Genomic DNA, 19,466 nt, shown 5'->3' on the forward strand with positions numbered 1-19,466 from the left:
GTATGCATAATCTCTACTGGAGCTACAGTTACCCTGCCGTTTTGCTTCCTCGTTTCTTCCACATCGCCGGTGTTTAACTTGAGCGTCGGAGGGCCACTGCTGGAGAACCCCTCCCCGGCTCGGCACTGACGTTGCTGTGGTTGCATATTTCACTGACGAGAAGTCCACCAATGGTCAACAAGAACACCACGTCCCCAACATCCATCGCCTTGACTCTCGGACAAGATCCAATTTGGCGTCGTCTGTGGGAACGTACCTGCATCCGAGCCGAGAAAATGGAAGAAGCTGGACAACTTCAAACCGTGACGCTCATTTAAGAGGAGCTCGACGCGCTAATATAAGCGCGAGCGGCGAAGATCGTCGAGCAACAACAGCAAAAGGCACTAGCCGACCGACTGGCGCAATAAGCAACGTCGGCCTCTAGAGGCCGAGCGGCTCACGACGACCGACCAAAGCAGTATTCTATTTGGGGACAAAATAGACTGCCGACCGGCACGCATGGAGAAGCTCCACTTGTGCCTATTCCATTCCATCGGGCTCTGTTCCAAACACCCTTAGAGATTGCGCAAGCAAATCAGGAAAGGAGATCTTCTTCAGACGAAGCGCCCGTTCGGGATGCAAGGAAAGGCAAGGCGCCCTGAGTCGATGCGTCTCCTGAGCGGATCAACCGCCAGTTCTCCGAAACAATACTTCAAGACCCATTGCCGAGGCACTATGGTCCATTGGCAATTGGAGAATACAATGGATCGACCGATCCGGATGATCATTTGGGAAAGTTCGACAACACTGCTACACTTCACCAATACACAGATGGGGTGAAGTGTCGAGTCTTTCTTACAACGTTGTCTGGCTCAGCCCAGCGTTGGTTCAGGAGGCTGTCGGACGGATCAATGCAAAACTTCAAGGATTTTCGAACGACCTTCCTCCACCATCTTGCGAGCAGTAGACACTACCAAAAGATCAGTATCAGTCTGTTCTCTGTGAAGCAAGGGCCGAGAGAAACCCTCCGAGCATACATCCAACGCTTCAACCATGTAGCTATGGATATCCCCTCGGTCTCATCCGAGACCATGATGAATGCCTTCACCCAGGGGCTCGTAAAGGGAGACTTCTTCCGGTTGCTAATCAGGAAGCCGCCCCACGACTACGACCATATGCTCAAGAAGGCTAATGAGTATATAAACGTGGAGGAAGCCCAGGCAGCCAGGAGGAAGGAGGCACCGCCCGAGTCCTCAGCACCAACCGAACGACGATTGCCGAGCAGCCACCAACCGCCAAGGGGGGTGAGAGCTGAAGGTCGACCGCACCAAGAAACAAGGGCACAGGCCGTGCAACATGTGGATTTCGATCGGCCAAAGACATCTAAGGCCAAGGTATGGACACTTATGATCTGTTCCTTCCACCAATCGACGCCCCACAACACCCGCGACTATCGTGGGTTGACACCAATCGCCCGATCGACACGTAGGGGTTATCGTTGCAGATCGCCTTCACCCAACCGGTGACACGGGCATCAAACCTCTAGGCGACGAGAAGACGCCAGGCGGTCACCTGAGCGGCAGCACCACCATCAACAGAAGAGCAATGACCATCCCCTAGCTTCACACGAGTGACACAGGTCGTCCACTCGGGAGGAAGAGAATAGAAGCAATGCCGCTCGGGGAGAAATAAGCATCATCACCGGTAGACCAACCAGTGGTGACTCTAACTGAGCCCGGAAGTCATACGCTTAGAAATTCACGCCGTGGGCTGTAGTCAGGAGAAAGCGAGCGGGACCGAAATCAGTTTCGGACCCTGGGACCTCGAAGGAGTGGAAGTCCCCCACAATGACGCCCTCATCATCCGAGCGGTAATAGCCAACTATACAATTCACTTGATTTTCGTTGACACAGAGAGTTCGGTGAATATAATTTTCAAGAAGGCATTCGATCAGCTCCAGATCGACCGAGGCGAGCTACTATCGATGACGACCCCACTATATGGGTTCACCGGCAACGAAGTTCTGCCAATCGGCCAAGCCAAGTTGGTCATATCACTTGGAGAGGAGCCACTCAGAAAGACCAAGACCAGAAACTTCATTGTGGTGGATGCCCCCTCAGTTTACAATGTTATTTTGGACAACTGGCCCTCAATGAATTTCGAGCGGTAGTCTCAATATACTGCCAGAAGATCAAGTTCTCGGTAGAAGACCAGGTAGGAGAGGTTAATGGCGACCAATTGGCCGCTCGGCGTTGTTATGTCAAGATGATCAAAACCGAAGCCAAGTTTGCTCGGAAGACACCCCGACTAGAGGTAAGCGCCGTCACTGAAAAGCCTCCTACTCTAGTCTATGAAGAAAAGGAGGAAGTATAGGTCCACCCCTGCTGAGCGGATGCAACAACTTTCATCGTGTCTGACCTGGGAGCAGAGCAGAACGTAGAGTCGGATGCCTGTCTCTAACAAAACCACGATGTATTCGCGTGGTCGACTCATGAGCTCCCCGGGATCTCGTCGAGCGTAGCGCAGCACGAGCTTCACGTCTGACCATACGCTCAGCCGGTGCAGCAGAGAAAAAGGGACTTCAGGGCCGAACAAAATTTGATCATCTGAGCAGAAATAGAGAAGCTCTTGGAAGTCGACCACATCTGTGAGGTTCAATTCCCGAGCTGGCTTATGAATGTAGTGCTGGTCTAAAAGCCGGGCAACAAGTGGCTAGTCTGCATCAACTTCCGGGATCTCAACAAGGCGTGCCCGAAGGACTTCTACCCGTTGCCTCGGATCGATCAGATGGTAGACTCCACTGCCGGGTGCGAGCTAATATGCATGCTGGATGTGTATTAAGGGTACCACCAAGTGTCGCTTGCCCAAGAAGATCAAGAGAAGGTCAGTTTCATCATGGCCAACGGAACCTACTGCTACAATGTCATGTCGTTCGAGCTAAAGAACGCTGGCGCTACTTATCAGAGGTTGATGAATAAGGTGTTCCAACCGCAGATCGACAGCAACCTCGAGGTATATGTCTACGACATCCTAATTAAATCCCTCCAAGCCACTGACCTAGTTGCAAATATCAAGGAGACCTGCCAGACACTCAGGACATACGGAATCAAGCTGAATCCAAGCAAGTGTTTGTTCGGCGCAAAGGTGGGGTGATTCTTGGGTTACATCGTCACCGAGCGGGGCATCGAGGCGAATCCAAGCAAAGTGAAAGCACTACAAGATATGCCACCGTCAAGGAATCTTAAGGAAGCCCAACGTCTCACCGGCTGGATAACTGCACTTGCTTGGTTCATCTCCAAGTCAGTCGATCGGAGCCTGTCGTTCTTCAAGATACTACGCTGAGCCACCAAATTTCAATGGGACGAAGAGTGCGACCGGACGTTTGAAGAATTGAAGGAGTACTTCAATTCATTGCCAGTATTGGCTAAGCCAACTGTCGACGAGCCACTCAAAATTTATTTATCCTTGACCGAGCATGCGGTCGAATCGGCACTAGTTAGGCCGGACGATGAGGAACAGCTGGTGTACTTCCTGAGTCATATATTGAAAGATGTTGAATCCCGCTACACCGGTCTCGAGAAACTAGCTTTTGTGTTGGTACTCGCCGCTTGGAGGCTTCACCCCTACTTCCTTGCGCATTCCATCATTGTGATGACCAACAGTCCTTTGGGGAGGGGCCTTTTCAATCCAGAAGCATCCGAACGGCTAATCAAATAAACGACAGAGCTCAACGAGTTTGATATCTAATACCAGCCCCGAACGACCATCAAAGCGCAATCCTTGGCGGATTTCGTCACTAAGATACAGAATCCTGAACTAGAAGTCGTTTGGAGAATATATGTAGATGGTTTGGCCACTCGGCAAGGGAGCGGGATCAGAATACTGCTCATCTCCCCCCAAGGGGAGCAGATGTAGCTGTCCATTCGGCTAGACTATTGGGCAACCAACAATGAAGCTGAATATAAAGCACTTATAGCAGGCCTACAAGCTGCCCGGCACGTCGGAGCCATCAAGGTCCTCATCCACTCGGACTCGTAGTTGGTCGCACAGCAGCTGGCCAGGACGTTCAAGATAAGCAACCCATGGCTCAGGCTGTACGCTGAGGCTTTCAAAAAATTAAAGGCCAACTTTCAGGAGGTCGTAATACAGAAGATCCCTCGAGCGGAGAATCGAGCTGCAGATGAATTGGCCAAATTAGCCAACTCGTTATCGCCGATCATCCTATCACAACTGATCGAGCAGGTGTCCTTAGTGGCCCACATTGACTGGATGGAGGGACTTACCTTCCCTGACGACTAGAGGACGACACTGACAGAGTTTCTTCAATCGGGAGCTACACCATCCGATCAAGAGGAGGCCCGCTTATTAAGAAAGAGGACTGGTCGGTTCACCCTGATCGGAGATTAGCTCTACAAGAAGGTTTTCTCCAAGCCCCTACTTAAATGTGTCGGGTCGGAGGATGCTGACTACATACTACAAGAGGTGCACCAAGGGCCCTTGGAAGACACCCGGGCGGTCGTTCATTGGCAAAGAAGATTTTACTTGCCGGATACTTCTGGCTAACCCTCTAAGAGGACGCCGCTCGGACAGTGGCCACTTGCTTGTCCTGCCAAAAGTATCACAACCTCTTGCATCGGCCAACCGAGGAGATGAAGGTGTCCATAGTGGTCTGTCCATTCGACTAGTGGGGCATGAACATCGTGGGGCCCTTCCCCATGGCGACGGGTCAGAGGAAGTTCCTGCTCATCACAGTGGACTATTTCTCCAAATGGGTTGAAGCCAAGCCGCTGGCAAGGATAACCGAGCAGATGGTCATGAAATTTATTTGGCAACACATCATTTGTCGGGTCGGGATCCCGCGCCAGCTCGTCTCTGATAATGGAAGACAATTCGTGGGCCAGAGGCTCAAGGAGTGGTGCGAAGGGTATGACATTCAACAAGCCTTCACTTCGGTAGCCTACCCTCAGAGTAATGAACAGGCGGAGGTTGCCAACCGAGAAATACTTCAGATCCTGCGCGTTCGGCTCGACCACATCGGAGGGAGCTGGGTAGATGAACTCCCCAACGTTCTATGGGGGATCCGCATGACTCCCAAGGAAGGGACCGGGGCAACGCCTTTCCACCTGGTATATGGCGACGAGGCAGTTGTCCCCATCGAAGTCAAGGTTGAATCCGATCAGATACAACACTATAACGAAAACAACGCCGATAGAAGGCTTCTGGAGCTGGACTTGGTGGACGAAGCGCGCGCTAAAGCGGCCAGCCGGCTGATGACATATTGACAAAGAATGAGGCAGAGTTACAATCGAAGGGTGATCCCAAGATCGTTTCAAGTCGGTGACTTGGTGTGGAAGAAAGTAAAGCCGGTCGGCGATGTCACCAAGCTAGAAGCCCCATGGGCTGGACCCTTCAGACTTGTGGAGAAGCTCTGTTCGGGCGCCTATTACTTAGAGGACGAGGACGGGCGGCGACTAGAATGACCGTGGAGTGCGAACCATCTCTAGCCTTACCGAGCCAGATGAGAGGTGCGCCGATGTGATCAATGTACCTTTATATCCCTGTGTTCCTTCGATGCAGGACAGAAAATAAAAGATTAAGCTTCCAAGCTTTGTGTCGAATGGCATGCAAAACGGTCGAGCGGCGACCTTAAACCCCGGTCTTCACCAACGGTCGAGCGAAGACCTTAAACCTTGGTCTTCACCAACGGTCGAGCGACGACCTTAAACCCCGGTCTTCACCAATGGTTGAGCGGCAACCTTAAACCCCGATCTTCATCAATGGTCGAGCGACGACCTTAAACCCCGATCTTCACCAATGGTCGAGCGACAATCTTAAACCCTGGTCTTCACTAACGGTCGAGTAGCGACCTTAAACTCGAGTCTTCGTCACATCATTGAGCGTCGACGTTAAACCCGGTCTTCACCAACGGTCGAGCGATGACCTTAAAACCGAGTCTTCGTCAGATTGTCGAGTGGTGACGTTAAACCCCGGTCTTCACCAACGGTCGAGCGGCGACCTTAAACCCCTATCTTTGTCAAATCGTCGAGCGACGATGTTAAACCCTGATTTTCACCAATGGTCGAGCGACAACCTTAGACCCTTATCTTCGTCAAATCGTCGAGCGATGACGTTAAACCCTGGTCTTCACCAACGGTCGAGCGGTGACCTTAAACCCCTGTCTTTGTTAAATCATCGAGCAGCGACATTAAACCTTGGTCTTCACCAACGGTCGAGCGGCGACCTTAAACCCCTATTTTTGTCAAATCGTCGAGCGACGACGTTAAATCCTGGTCTTTACCAACGGTCGAGCGGCGACCTTAAACCCAAGTCTTCGTCAAATCGTCGAGTGGCGACGTTAAACCCCAGTCTTCACCAAGGGTCGAGCGGCGACCCTAAACCCACGACTTCATTAACGGTCGAACGACGACCCTAAACCTATGACTTCATCAAATCATAGGATGGCGACGAGTAAGCGCGAGTTCTCATAAATGATCGAGCGGCAACCTTAAATCCGAGAGAAACAACCCTACTGATTTTATCAGCGGTCGAACTACGACCCGCGCTCGAATATACTGTCCGCTCGAGATGATACAGTCAAAAACTTGCTAATAGCGAAGATAGCAAGACAGACCGGTGGTTATGCTGACCGGGAGGATCAAAAGCGGGCATACGAGCAAGGAAAATTTACAGAAAATAAGATCTTTCATTAAGAAGAAGTGAAATAGCCGAGCGGATGGCATACAGACGTACTTCAAAAATTCTTACAAACCCTCCGACCTCACTCAAGATAATCGAAGACGTCATCAGGCATCGAGTCGTTGAGCTGGCTGCGATTGATGACGCCGTCAGTCAAGACCTCGGGGAGGTGACGACAGCAGTGACACGTGGCCCACGCCTATAGGGCAACATTTAATGAACACCATTAACAGGCGTGGGTGCGTGCTCAACTTTAAGGGAGACGATTTGTACGAATGCCGAGGGGATTCGGATGATGTCAACGTTGACCGCTCTTAGCCAAGGATCAAAACTGCAAACTTCTCAAGTGTAAATATGCGAAGTAATGATCAACCTCAATGAACAATGTCAGGGTTGCCTGACACCCTCGGGCAGACCGGTCGGGGTCCAACCAGTACCACGACCAATCGGCCAACAGATCTCCAGACTAACCCGTCCAGTCAGTTGGACTTGCAGCCTCCTTCGAATAGACTTGAGGGGGAGACATGTAATCTGGTGATGAGGAGGGGCCCGATCAGCAGGGTGGTCAATGACATGGTGGAGGTCACAGTCAAGATTGGTCAACACCCCGGTATCATCGTCCAATCGGGCAACCCCCTTTCCCGATTGGGAGGAAGAATTGCCGAGCCTACATGAAACAGATGTTAGCACAACTTGGTCATGTACCGAGCTTCCGGCGCTCAAACAGACAAGGTATGTGCCTAGCGATCAGCCCGCTCGGACTCGCATTGGCAGACACTAACGACCGAGCAGACTACATTCAGATACAGCTTCTCCGTTCTGCATAGCAGTGGAGCCCGAATAGTGGGATGTTGGCCGAGTAGCCATTCCGCTCGACCCGAGGACAAGATCACCCGGACGACCGATAGCTGGCCGAGTGGGTCTTCCGCTCGGCCTATAACAGACAAAAGGAGGATTAGAGGATATCCTTATTGGAACTTGTGCCGTCGATAGACAGCATGCTTGGCGGCATGGTCAGACAGAAGATCGTACGATGGAAGGTTCCGCTGTCTTGTCAGAGGTGTGCTTGGGTCGTTGAGGTATGGTGTCAGGGATGCTTTTCTGACATGATTTTTCAGGGTATACTTTGAGGAGTATGCGCGCCTCGAGAAGCATGCACACCTCGAGAAGCGTGCACATGCTCCTCGGGAGTCCTATATAGAGACCCCCAAGCTTCGACGGAGGTATGCATAATCTCTACTGGAGCTACAGTTATCCTACCATTTTGCTTCCTTGTTTCTTCCACATCGCGAGTGTTTGATTTAAACGTCGGAGGGCCATCGCCGGGGACAGGAGCGCCACACCCCCAGCATTCATCGTCTCGACTCTCGGACAGGATCACAGTACATATCAAATACAATCCAACAACATATCAAATCCAATCCAATATGGTATCTAACCAGTTCAACAAAGATCAATATCCAAGACATCTCAAATTTTACTAATAAACATCTAAATCCAATAAATTGAAACACATTACCATCGATAATAAAAACCTCATAGATATATCACATCCAATCTAATCTAAAACTAGTTATTAGTATCTAATCCCGCAGAAAGTATAATACTATAGGTTATTAATTAAATAAGGAAAAAACTAGTCATATATCATCAGAATTATACGAATCAAATTGATTTTAAAGTAAATAAGGTGAACACTATAATAAAAATATATTGGCTAGACAATAGTTTTATAAGTTAAAAAAAACCTGAATGCTAGTTTGGATATCTACTGTTGATGATGATATATAGAATACATTATTATCTAAAATGTTCTTGAAAAGATATAATATAATTATAGATGCATCCAATATCAAAATTAATAGATCTATTTTACATGTTTTATGAGTGGTAAACAAAAAAAATTAAAGGTGAACACACCTCTCAATCAGCTACTAATCAGTATCATGAGGATCCTGAATCTACTTAGAGTCAAAAATCATATGGCGTTTGATTCATTCGAGCCATGAATTCTTGCATTTCCTATCCAATTTGTTCATATCTCATTTGGGCTTGCTGAGACTCTTCAAATTGTTGCTCTAATGTTGAGAGTCAATTCTTCAAATCTAGATTTGCTTCCCTTAAGATTTGTACTTCAGTATTTGATTCGCTGGGATAACCCCCAGCTCTAGGATCCATCACACGATCATATATGACTCTCATTTGTGAGTTAAGACCGTAGAGGGAGGAGGTCTTTTTCCTTCCATCGACCTCATCATAATAAAGCTCATTTAACTGGTCAATGGATAGAATTTGCGCCTCATCTCCCTCTATAGCAGGCTGAGAAGCTTGTGCAACTTTAGTAGTCATTTCATCCTATTTAAATAAAAAAATATTTATATCAGATATATAATTAGAAAAGCTATTAATTGTTAATCTTAAAGGTATTCAAGTTTATATTCTTACATCTAATGTCTTCGATCGACGATCGACAAATGCATCATCCTTTTTCTTGTGTCTTACTAAATTCCTCCCAACAAGAAGGAGGTCACTATAGTTCATCTGTCTAAATATTAATAATGTAATTCAATCAAAATAAATCCATTGATAATTAAAACAATTTTTATATAAATTTATTAATTGTAAACTCACCAAGTCTATGACATACTCTACGATCAATCGAGATTTAGCTATATGCTTTGTGAATTCGGTACTAGGGCCAGTTAGCTCAGTATTTCTATTAACTTGAGCTATCGCTAAATTTGACTATCATATTTCTGCAACCCAAATAACTCGCCATACATCTTAAATATCTTCTGATAGAAAGGATGACATTGTTCTCTTTCTTCTATATTTGTATAACATATCCTTGTAGAGTTTAGCACAAGTACTATTTCAGGTTGCATTAAAGTCCACCTCTTGCTCTGTCTCCCAAGTATATTTTTCTGCAATAATAAGTTCAAAAATTAGTATAAAATAGAATAAAATTCCTGATAATAAAAAATACTTACAAAAATTTTTGATAATAAAAATCTCACATCTCGTGGTCTGCATGCCTCTATAGAGTTTTAGTAGCGCACACTCATTCTTTAAATTTCATTGACATAGACATTGCCACCTGATGACCATCTGGAGTAAAATTGCATGAGAAAAATGAATGTATGAGAAATATGTTACAAATAAAAAAATTAGATGAATTGGAAATTACTAATAACACCAATACTTACCAACCCCTAACAATTCACGCATAGTCTAGCCACCGAGTGCTGCCACTTGATCTGACATATCTATATGTACACAATAACATTATAATACATATACATTTGAAATAATAATCAAATCAGAACAATAATATCTTATATGGTATAACTAGTGAGATTTACATCTAAAAATAACAATTACAACTTCTGAATTGGTGAACATTAATACTAATATTTAATCATTATTATAATCTAAATCATTAACATTAACATTAACATTTTGTAAGTCCTCGCTAGACTATGTTAGTTCAACAAGCTACTCATTGTTGGACATCTATCCATCATTTATCTCCTCATAAGGTACATTAACATCTATACGCAATTGAGATGTTGATTAAATATGTGAATCTACTTAATGTATCTCTATTTCTTTATTTTAAAATGCATAATGGTTTTGGGCCATGAAGGAGTTTAATATTTCTATTGTTGAGTGAGGTTTTATTTGACAAAGTGCTAACCATTCACTAGCTCTTCTTCTCTTCGTTGGGTATTCAAGATAGAAAATGAAAAGTTTAAACCTGTTGAACCTTTTGTTTACATTAACCTCAACTAAATTATAGTTCGAATATATTCTGGTACATATTCTTGGAGTCGGATCATACCAAGAACATTTGAATAATACACACCTTTTTATAGGTAAGGTAGGATATTCAACCTCTATGATTTTTTCAAGTTTCCTATAATAATCAAACTCAGAATTATTGTTGTTGATAGATACTTTTATATGGAAACACTAGAATTAAAGCTTAGTGTGCATGAATCTGGTTGCGCCACTTGAAATTTGAAGTCATTAACATAGTAACAAAAGTATACTCTTATGTTACGGAGGGGTCAAGATACAAGATTGGTTATTCTTTCATCTTGCACATTTGATATTCTATGATCCTTCACCTATAAAAATAGTTATGAAATAAATTAGGTGGGAATTTGATATAGATGTATGAAAATTAATTTATTCTCTAATTTACATAGATTTGAAACCATAATACAAATTCAATCTCAAACTTTTCCTTTACATCACTTGCACCGATTGATGGATTTTGTATTTGTAATTGTTCGTAAAAGCTGTCACGGAAGATAGTTTTAAGACAATTGAGATACTAAACAAACATAAGAGGATAAGTGTTTGATTATATCAGTCAACTCACCTTATGTAGGGTTTGACCTCATTACAGTTCAGAAGTACGTATATTCTTGCAATATGATATTCTTGGTGATTTAACCATATCGAAACAGATGCACCCATTAACTTATCAAGAAACTTAAAAATCGAAAACATCTATGAGTCTATTAGTTGAGCATCATTAGAATTTCAAGGATACTTACACTGTTTGATTTTTACATTATAAGAAAAATAATATGAGCAGAAATAAAATGCTTCTTCAACCAAATAAGAATTACATATTGACCCTCAACTCTTGCTTTGTTGAGAACATTATTATTTAATTTCCTAAACAACTGTTCAAAAGGTTACATCCTTATGTACTACATAAGACCAGCTAGTCATGCCTCGTAAGGTAAATGAACTGGTAGATATTTCATTGAATCAAAAAAATTAGGTGGGAATATGCGCTCAAGCTTATATAGTATGAGATAAATATCTATTTCTAGTCGAAGCATATCGACCGTCATAACATATCTTGCCATCAAATCTCTAAAATATAGAGTCAATTTTGTAAATATTTGTCAAACATTATTAGATAGTAAGTCATGGAAAGTTATTGTAATAAGTCTTTGTATGAACATATGACAATCATGACTTTTTATTCTAAACATTTTTAACTTGCTCATATTTACACATCGAGCCATATTTGAGGCATACCCATCAGAGAATTTGATTTCTTTCAACGAACTATATAAAACTTGCTTACCTTCTTTGTCCAATGTATAACAAGCCTTTGGAAATTGATTTATTGTTTTATTTTGATGCAACTCAGGTCTACTAACTAGTTCTTTTAATTTATCATGTGATTTTATAGTATCTTTAGTTATTCCAGGAACATTTATCACAGTATTGAAGATATTAGCGAAGAAAATTTCTCAATATTCATTACATCTAAATTATGTCAAATGAGTAGATACTTCCAATATGACAGCTCCCAAAAAATACTTGTTTTCTTCCAAGCACACTTTCACAATCTAACAATGTATTTATTTATCTCATCAAAATTAGGCTAAGATACTAGTAGAATCCATAGTTGTCTATTTGGTCAATGATTTCTTCACTAATTGATTTGATTGTTGGCAGGAGTTTTCTGTCTACAACATTCTTTATGAAAACTTTCTTATTTCGTCTGAAAGGGTGTTTAACTAATAAAAAATTTATGGTAATTATGAAACAAAAATACCTTCTAACTATAAGGTAATAAAAATATATTAGACTCTGTCATGCAATGTGAGCATGCTAACTTACCAGCCATGCTCCATCCTGACAATATTGAGGATGTTGGAAAATCACTAATTGTTCATAATAAGGCAACATGCAAGATAAAATTAGTTTTAGTTGAAACATCATAAGTCTCTGGCATTACATTCTATAATTCATTCAACTCGACAATCAGAGGTTGTAAGAAAATATTTATCTTCTCTTTTGGATTCGTTGGCCTGGAATAAGTACAATAAGGAATATGAATTTGTCTTTCATGTACATCCATGACAGTAAGTTGTACGATGTTAATATAACAGACCAAGATAAATATTACTTTCCCAACTGACCAAATGACTAAAATTCATTTGCGAAAAGTCACAGTCTCATATTACATGATTCCATTACAAAAGAGGGAAATGTTATATCAAGATGTTTCCATGCAAAAGAATTAAAAGGATGACGCGTTATACCTCATTCGTGCACATGTTCATGATTCCACCTCATGTGGTAAGTTGTTGCGGTAGATGCATATAAGAATTGAAGTCTAACAGTTAATGGAAAGTAATACATAACTTTCCATGCAATATTTTTCTTCAACTTCCTTGCTATGCTACTACGATGAGGGTGAGTATAGATTTTGCATTGAATCAGTTCCTTGTATTTATTCTAAAATATCATCTAGTTGTTTATACAACAATTAATCTTCTCTACAGGTAAACTTAAACTCCTCACCAATTTCTTTGTATTGAAGAGACTATTAGTCATTAGATGATCAGTAGGGAGCTGACATTAATTGATAAATGTCATCATAATATCATTATGAAAAATGATGTTCTTCCTTGATGTCCAATAATCTTACAATAACTAATAGTTAGGAATGACCAGATAAAATGTCTTTCCACAAATCTCTCACTAGCTTTTAGCATGTCATGATAATTATTAAACTTCAAGTTCTAGTATTTCATCTATATTAGAATGATCAACTAGATTTATAGCATCGTAATCATTGATTGCATTGTATTCTCATTTGATGATAATTCCCCTAGAGCAGTTGTGCTAGATGAAGAAGCAGTCAAAATTTCAATTGGATGAAACAAATAAGGCTCTTCGTGATAGTACAAATTATAATAATTTGGAATAAAATTATTTCTACATAAATATACTTTCACAGTATCCTCATCATGCAAAATATATTTCTACATTTGCAATAATTATACGAACAACATAACATGACATCATTTATATATTCTAGATGACTTTTAGCAAAATTCACAAACTCTTCAATTTCAGTAAAATATTTATATTAGATAAATTCATTTTCTAATCTATTGTATATTCAAATTTTATTCATATACATTGTAACCTAATGAGAAATAAATTTTTAAGGAGCTTAAACATGTTAAATTAAGCACGTAAATAGTTTAAACTTAATCTTAAGCACTTAGACTTAATACTATCAACAACACTTAAACTTAAATTAAAAATTAAGTTTGAGTTTGAACATCAAAAGATGAAGGTTAAACATGAAGCCAGGGGGCTACAAGTAGCTTGGCCGTAGCCAGGACTACAAACATGATTCCATATAATAACTAAACATGCCATGAACACACAAAGAATAAGCATACAAGAAATTGGTCAATCAAAAAAATCAAAAATTTCTAAAGGGCCTTCGTCAAGTTAGAATTTCAACTCTAAACCCAACAACTAGCCAAAATCTAAGTTAAAATCTAACTTATGGTATTTGGGATTTATTTCTAAACCTTATAATTTGCGGCCCACCAAGGCCTCGGGACCAGAGCTGAGGCCTCGTGGGGGCAGATTTGGTTGCGACCGACAGAGGTCTCATAGCAAGGGCAGAAGCCACGGTCGACCGAGGTCTCGCAACCAACCCATAGGTTGCGGCCGACCAAGCCTCATCACCAAGGCAAGGGATGTGCCCGAAGTTGCCACCCTGCCGACGAGGTTAAGGGGAGACAAGAGGCGATAGGAGAGCTTACGTGATGAGGAGAGTGTGTGCGTGCCTGCAGACAAGAGTGAGATCGGGTCGGAACTAGAAAGGATAGACTTCGCGCCCAAGCAGGAGAGGATCAAGATCGACCACAGAGGAGATCAGAGAGGAGAGATTGAAGTCGGGTGCTTGGGAAGAAAAAGTTTGGTGATCCTGTCCGAATGAAGGAAGCTGGAAAACCGAGGACGGGATGACCACTGACAGAGTGAAGACTTCAATCCTACAAAACAAAACCAAACCAGGGAAGGGGTCCCTGGTGTTGTCTCTCCGACGCTCAAGTCAAAATCAGGAAGAGAATGAGTAATCTAGAAAAATAGAAAATCTTGCCTTCGTCATACCTAGCGTACCCTTTTATATCTTTTTCTATGATCGTTCACCTATCCTTATTTAATCATATTAATTACCAGAGGAAGGCTTTTTTGTCTTCATTTCCGTGTATTGATGATAAATGTAGTGTTTTGTTTTGTCTTGGCTTCCTCATAATTAATGATAGATGGCGTGTTCTCTTTTTCTTTCTTGTCTCCTCCTGTGTAATGTCATTCTTTGCGGCGGACGGGCTGCCCAAGTGACTCGTTTACCTACCGATCGACCCATGATGCCCCGATCGGCCAGGTGATGTCCACTTGGCTACTCCTTTGCTGACCGGGACAACTGTAAGCCCGATGTTGACCGCCTTAACTTTGACTAACACTGTGTCAATTGACCCATGACAGGTGGGCTCTCCCTTATCACTATATCACAAGTCTCTCCCTTAAATCTAGTCGAAGGAGGCTACAGGTCTGACTGACTGGACAAATGGTCCTTAATGCCCGATCGGTGCATCAACCAACACCGCTCGACCTTTGTCTGACCATGGCAAATGGACGATTGGAGGGTCTCTATGCAGAATGGGGCAATGAGCGGTCTTGGTCGTCGCTGACGTCACCCATATTTCTCGAAGCCCATGCAAATCCTTGACAATTATGACCGAGCACGCGACCATCCCTTTTAATTAAAGGCTTTAAATGCTACCCGGTAACCACATACCACGTGTTCCTCTTTCTGCCATCGCATGCCTGACAAGATAGGCAGATATCCTTTGCTGACATGACTAGCGCCTCTTTGAATTCCACGCCCAGATCTTCTTCTAGGTTTTCGAAGACTTAGATCAAGCGATTGAGAGTAATTAGCCATGAGGTTTATAAGCCTCGCGTGTGTCGTCTTCTCCACTTTGTGCTTTCGTCTTCGAGCTTCGTCGTTGTGCCATTTTGCTGATTCACTGGTGATCCTCCTATACTCCGTTAATCTCCCACTTCTTTGATTGATTCTTGTGCGCTCTTCCTTGTAAGGTTTTCGGTCGATTCGGTCTAGTGTTCATTTTTTTGTTCATCTTCGATCTTGTTCCTTCGTTATTTCGATGGAAAGTTCATCTCAGCCTCCCACTGTCGTCCCTGGACTTTGGTACACCACCGTTGAGTCTAGGTTCGACGCCGACGATGCGGAGAGTGATGTGCATAAATAGAATGCTCGTTTATGCATCTTTTAATGCACATTCACTTGATTTATGCGCATATATTCTTTGCATGATCGTCTCTTTTATCATATACTCATCATAAATACTCTTTTGTTCGGAGATATTCTCTTTGTTTGGTTTTGTGTTGACAGGGACAACTTTTGAAGCAAAAAACAGCGATTGCCGACATACCGAAATGACGCAGAGAACACGGCCGTGCAACCTTGCACAGCCGTGTGGCCAAACAGAGGAAGAACAGTGCACGGTTGTGCAACTCTTGGATGACCGTGCAGCCAAACAGAGATGGATCCTTGCATGGCCGTGTAAACTTGCACGGTCGTGCCCCCCACGACCAGCAACCAAGCAATGCACGACCATGCAATCCTGCACAGTCGTGTCCCAGGAGAAGTGCCCAAGATCCACACAGCCGTGCCAATTGGCACGACCAGAGGCAAAAGAAGGCACGACCATGCCGCGGTGCTGTACCCTAGCCTATAAAAAGGGTTCTAACCGTTCTCCTCGCAGGGGGGGGGGAGCGAGCCGTCAAAGGGAGAATTGCCTTGGTGTCATTCCACGCCATCCAGGACCTCCGTCCAGTGATCCTTCATCACCACATTAACTCCAGAAGCAAAGGATTGGATCCGAAGATCACTCGTCATAGTTGGATAAACAACCTTTCTCTTTCTCTCTTCTTGTTTGAGGATTGTATGCTTAATTACATTATGTCTTCGGGTTTTTCTCCGACGTCTATGGAGTAGATTCCTTGTTCTAGGATTAGGGAGTAGTTGTGGATTGATTTTGATGTAAGACTCATATTTATGCTTTTATTCATTGGATGATTTTGCTTGCTTTGTTTCAACTACTATGCATGAGACTTGTTGCGTATTAATTAATTGTGTAGGAATTGCTAATCTCGTAGGGAGAGTATCTTAGATCGTATATCCGAGGGGCCCTAGTGACAGGGGTGACCCGTTCACAGACATCTAGGGTATTTCCTCGAAAGGAGAGATAACTTCTATGCAAGGAAGCAAGAGACCAAACCAAGCTCTTATTTCTATCCTTAATGACACCAATTAGAGTTGCGTTCTTGTGATTTACCGAGGTGCTCTAGTGACAAGGGTTAACCTTAACAGGTTTTCACAGGGATCTTCTCTATTTAGTGCTTAAGGATATTTACTTTAGCTTCCGGTGAATGCACGTTGATAGACAATGAGTAAAGGATAGAACGTAATATATCAATACCACCACAATGAAATTGAACCCCTAGAACTCTTCATAAACCAAGTTAATTACTTTCTCTTTACTAGTTCTCGTTTCTGCTTCTCAATCTCTTTTCTTTAGATAACTTATAATCATCGATAGTTTAGCTAATCCTAAGTGAACCATTGCTAGTGCTTATAACCAGTCCTCGTGGGATCGATAATCTTTATTACTGATGACGAATCCGTGCACTTACGGAATCGTAACAAGTTTTTGGCGCCGTTGCCGGGGACTGCGTCTATAACATTAGCGAAAATCATATTAGATTAGACTAGACTTTATTTTTTTTCCTTTATCTCTCCTTTTTCTAATATTTTGCATTTCAGAGATAAATAATTTTATTTTTGTTTTCTTTATTTTCTACATTTTTTATTAAAACGCCTACAAAAAATAATAATATTACTCCAACTCTTTTCTTTATTTTATTTTGCTTAACTGTATACTCGAAATATTCTATATCTTGTTCTTGCATGCGAAGAGCTAATCTTTCAGGAAAACTTCTATCGTTTGATCCAGAGATCGATAGGACTTTCCTGAGAAGAAGAAACTTACAAAAAGCATTTCAAGCCGAACAAGAATCTTCAGAAATGGCTGATAAACTGTTGAAGGATTACGCAGCACCTTATGCACGAGGTGTTCGGTCTAGCATCACTCGACCGCCAGTCGAAGCTAACAATTTTGAAATCAAGCCTGCAGTAATCCACATGGTTTAGCAGAATCAATTTGGAGGAGGACCGCACGATGATCCAAACCATCACTTAGAGCTTTTCTACGAGATTTGCGGTACTATGAAAGTGAACGGGGTCCCTCCAGAATCAGTAAGGTTACTTCTTTTTGGATTTTCCCTAAAAGACAGAGCCAAGCAATGACTAAATTCTCTTCCAGCAAACAGCATAACGTCTTGGGAGCAGTGTGAGTAGAAATTTTTGGACAAATTCTACCCGCCAAGCAAAACTGCGCACATGAGGAATTTGATCACAAGCTTGAAACAGATAGAATCAGAATCATTATTTGAAGCCTAAGATAGATTTAAAAGTATGCTGAGACAGTGCCCCCATCATGGCCTTGAGATATGATTGGTTCTACACACATTCTACAATGGAATCAACTATCACATGAAGGTATCCCTCGATTCTGCAGCAGGAGGAGCATTAATGAACAAAAGCCTTGATGAAGCTGAAGAGATCATAGAGAATATGACACAGAACCACCATCAGTGGGCAACAAAAAGATCTGGTGGTTCTTTCTCAAGGAATCCAATAAAGGCGTCAGGAAAATTCGATGTAGATGCAGTCACACTAATGTCTGCAAAGCTGGACGCTCTGACCAAGAAGCTTGAGGCCATGGAAAACAACACGGCCAATGCAATAGTTTGTGTTTGCAAAACTTACGGAAGTATGGATCACACTCAAGATACTTGCCCCCTAGGGCCAATACAAGCGCAGATAAACCAACTTGAGCAATGCGATACAATAGTCAGTTACAACAAAAAGAAAAACAATCCGTACTCCAACACATACAACCTTGGATGGATGAACCACCAAATTTCTCGTACCAGAATAATCAGGACCAAGGACAAGCAAAACAAAGCTATCAACCTGGACAACAGAGCTACTCATTTGGACAACAGACTTATCAACAACAGCAACCTTCACAACTGTCCAGAATCGAAATGATGCTTGAAGAAGATCTCACATAGAAAAAAGAGATGAAGAATGAGATCAAACAATTGACTCAAACACTAGAAAATTCCAAAAAACATCAGAAGATGCAAGATAGCCAGATAACCCAAATAGCCCAGTCTTTTTCAAGAGCACAAGGAACATTTCCAGGAAAGCCCGATATAAACCCGGTGGAACACTACAACCACATTGAGCTGAGAAGTAGACGAACTTTGGGAGACCCCCAAATCACTACTCAAAAAGGACTTGACTCAGAGGAAGAACTCTCTCCCCTAATGCCCAATCAGATCCAGAATAGGGATAGAGAGGAAATCACCAAGAAAGTTGAAGGAACTCTTCAAATTCCCCCACAAAGTTAGACAATTCCTTTCCCTCAGAAAATGATAACATCCCAAAAGGATGAAGAGTTCAACTGATCCCTGAAGAAGATTAAGGAAATTTGCGTAGAAGTACCACTGATAGATGCACTGCACCAAATGCCGAAGTTCATAAAATTTTTAAAGGGTATTTTATCTAACAGGAGGCAGAAGAGCAACTTCAGGACCGTAACATTAACGAAAAATTATAGCGCTCTACTTATGGAAAATATTCCACCGAAATTTCAGGATCTAGAGAGTTTTTCCATACCTTATAAAATTGGTTCTAAACTCATTCAAAAAGCTTTCTGTGACTTGGGAGCCAGCGTTAGCCTACTTCTGTACTCGTTATGTAAGAAGCTAGGACTCCAAAACATTAAACTGAC

The 19,466-nt window shown here is 42.6% G+C and overlaps 1 non-coding gene across 1 annotated transcript; it reads right to left on the bottom strand.

Annotated features, from left to right (window-relative positions):
• Window positions 1–17,998: 17,998 nt before the first annotated feature.
• Window positions 17,999–18,108, bottom strand: LOC121998971. Its single transcript, XR_006116747.1, has one exon. It is a non-coding gene; the product is annotated as a small nucleolar RNA R71 (small nucleolar RNA).
• Window positions 18,109–19,466: the final 1,358 nt, after the last annotated feature.

Source organism: Zingiber officinale, chromosome 6A (genome assembly GCF_018446385.1).
Source record: "Zingiber officinale cultivar Zhangliang chromosome 6A, Zo_v1.1, whole genome shotgun sequence".
Taxonomy (NCBI): Eukaryota; Viridiplantae; Streptophyta; class Magnoliopsida; order Zingiberales; family Zingiberaceae; genus Zingiber; species Zingiber officinale.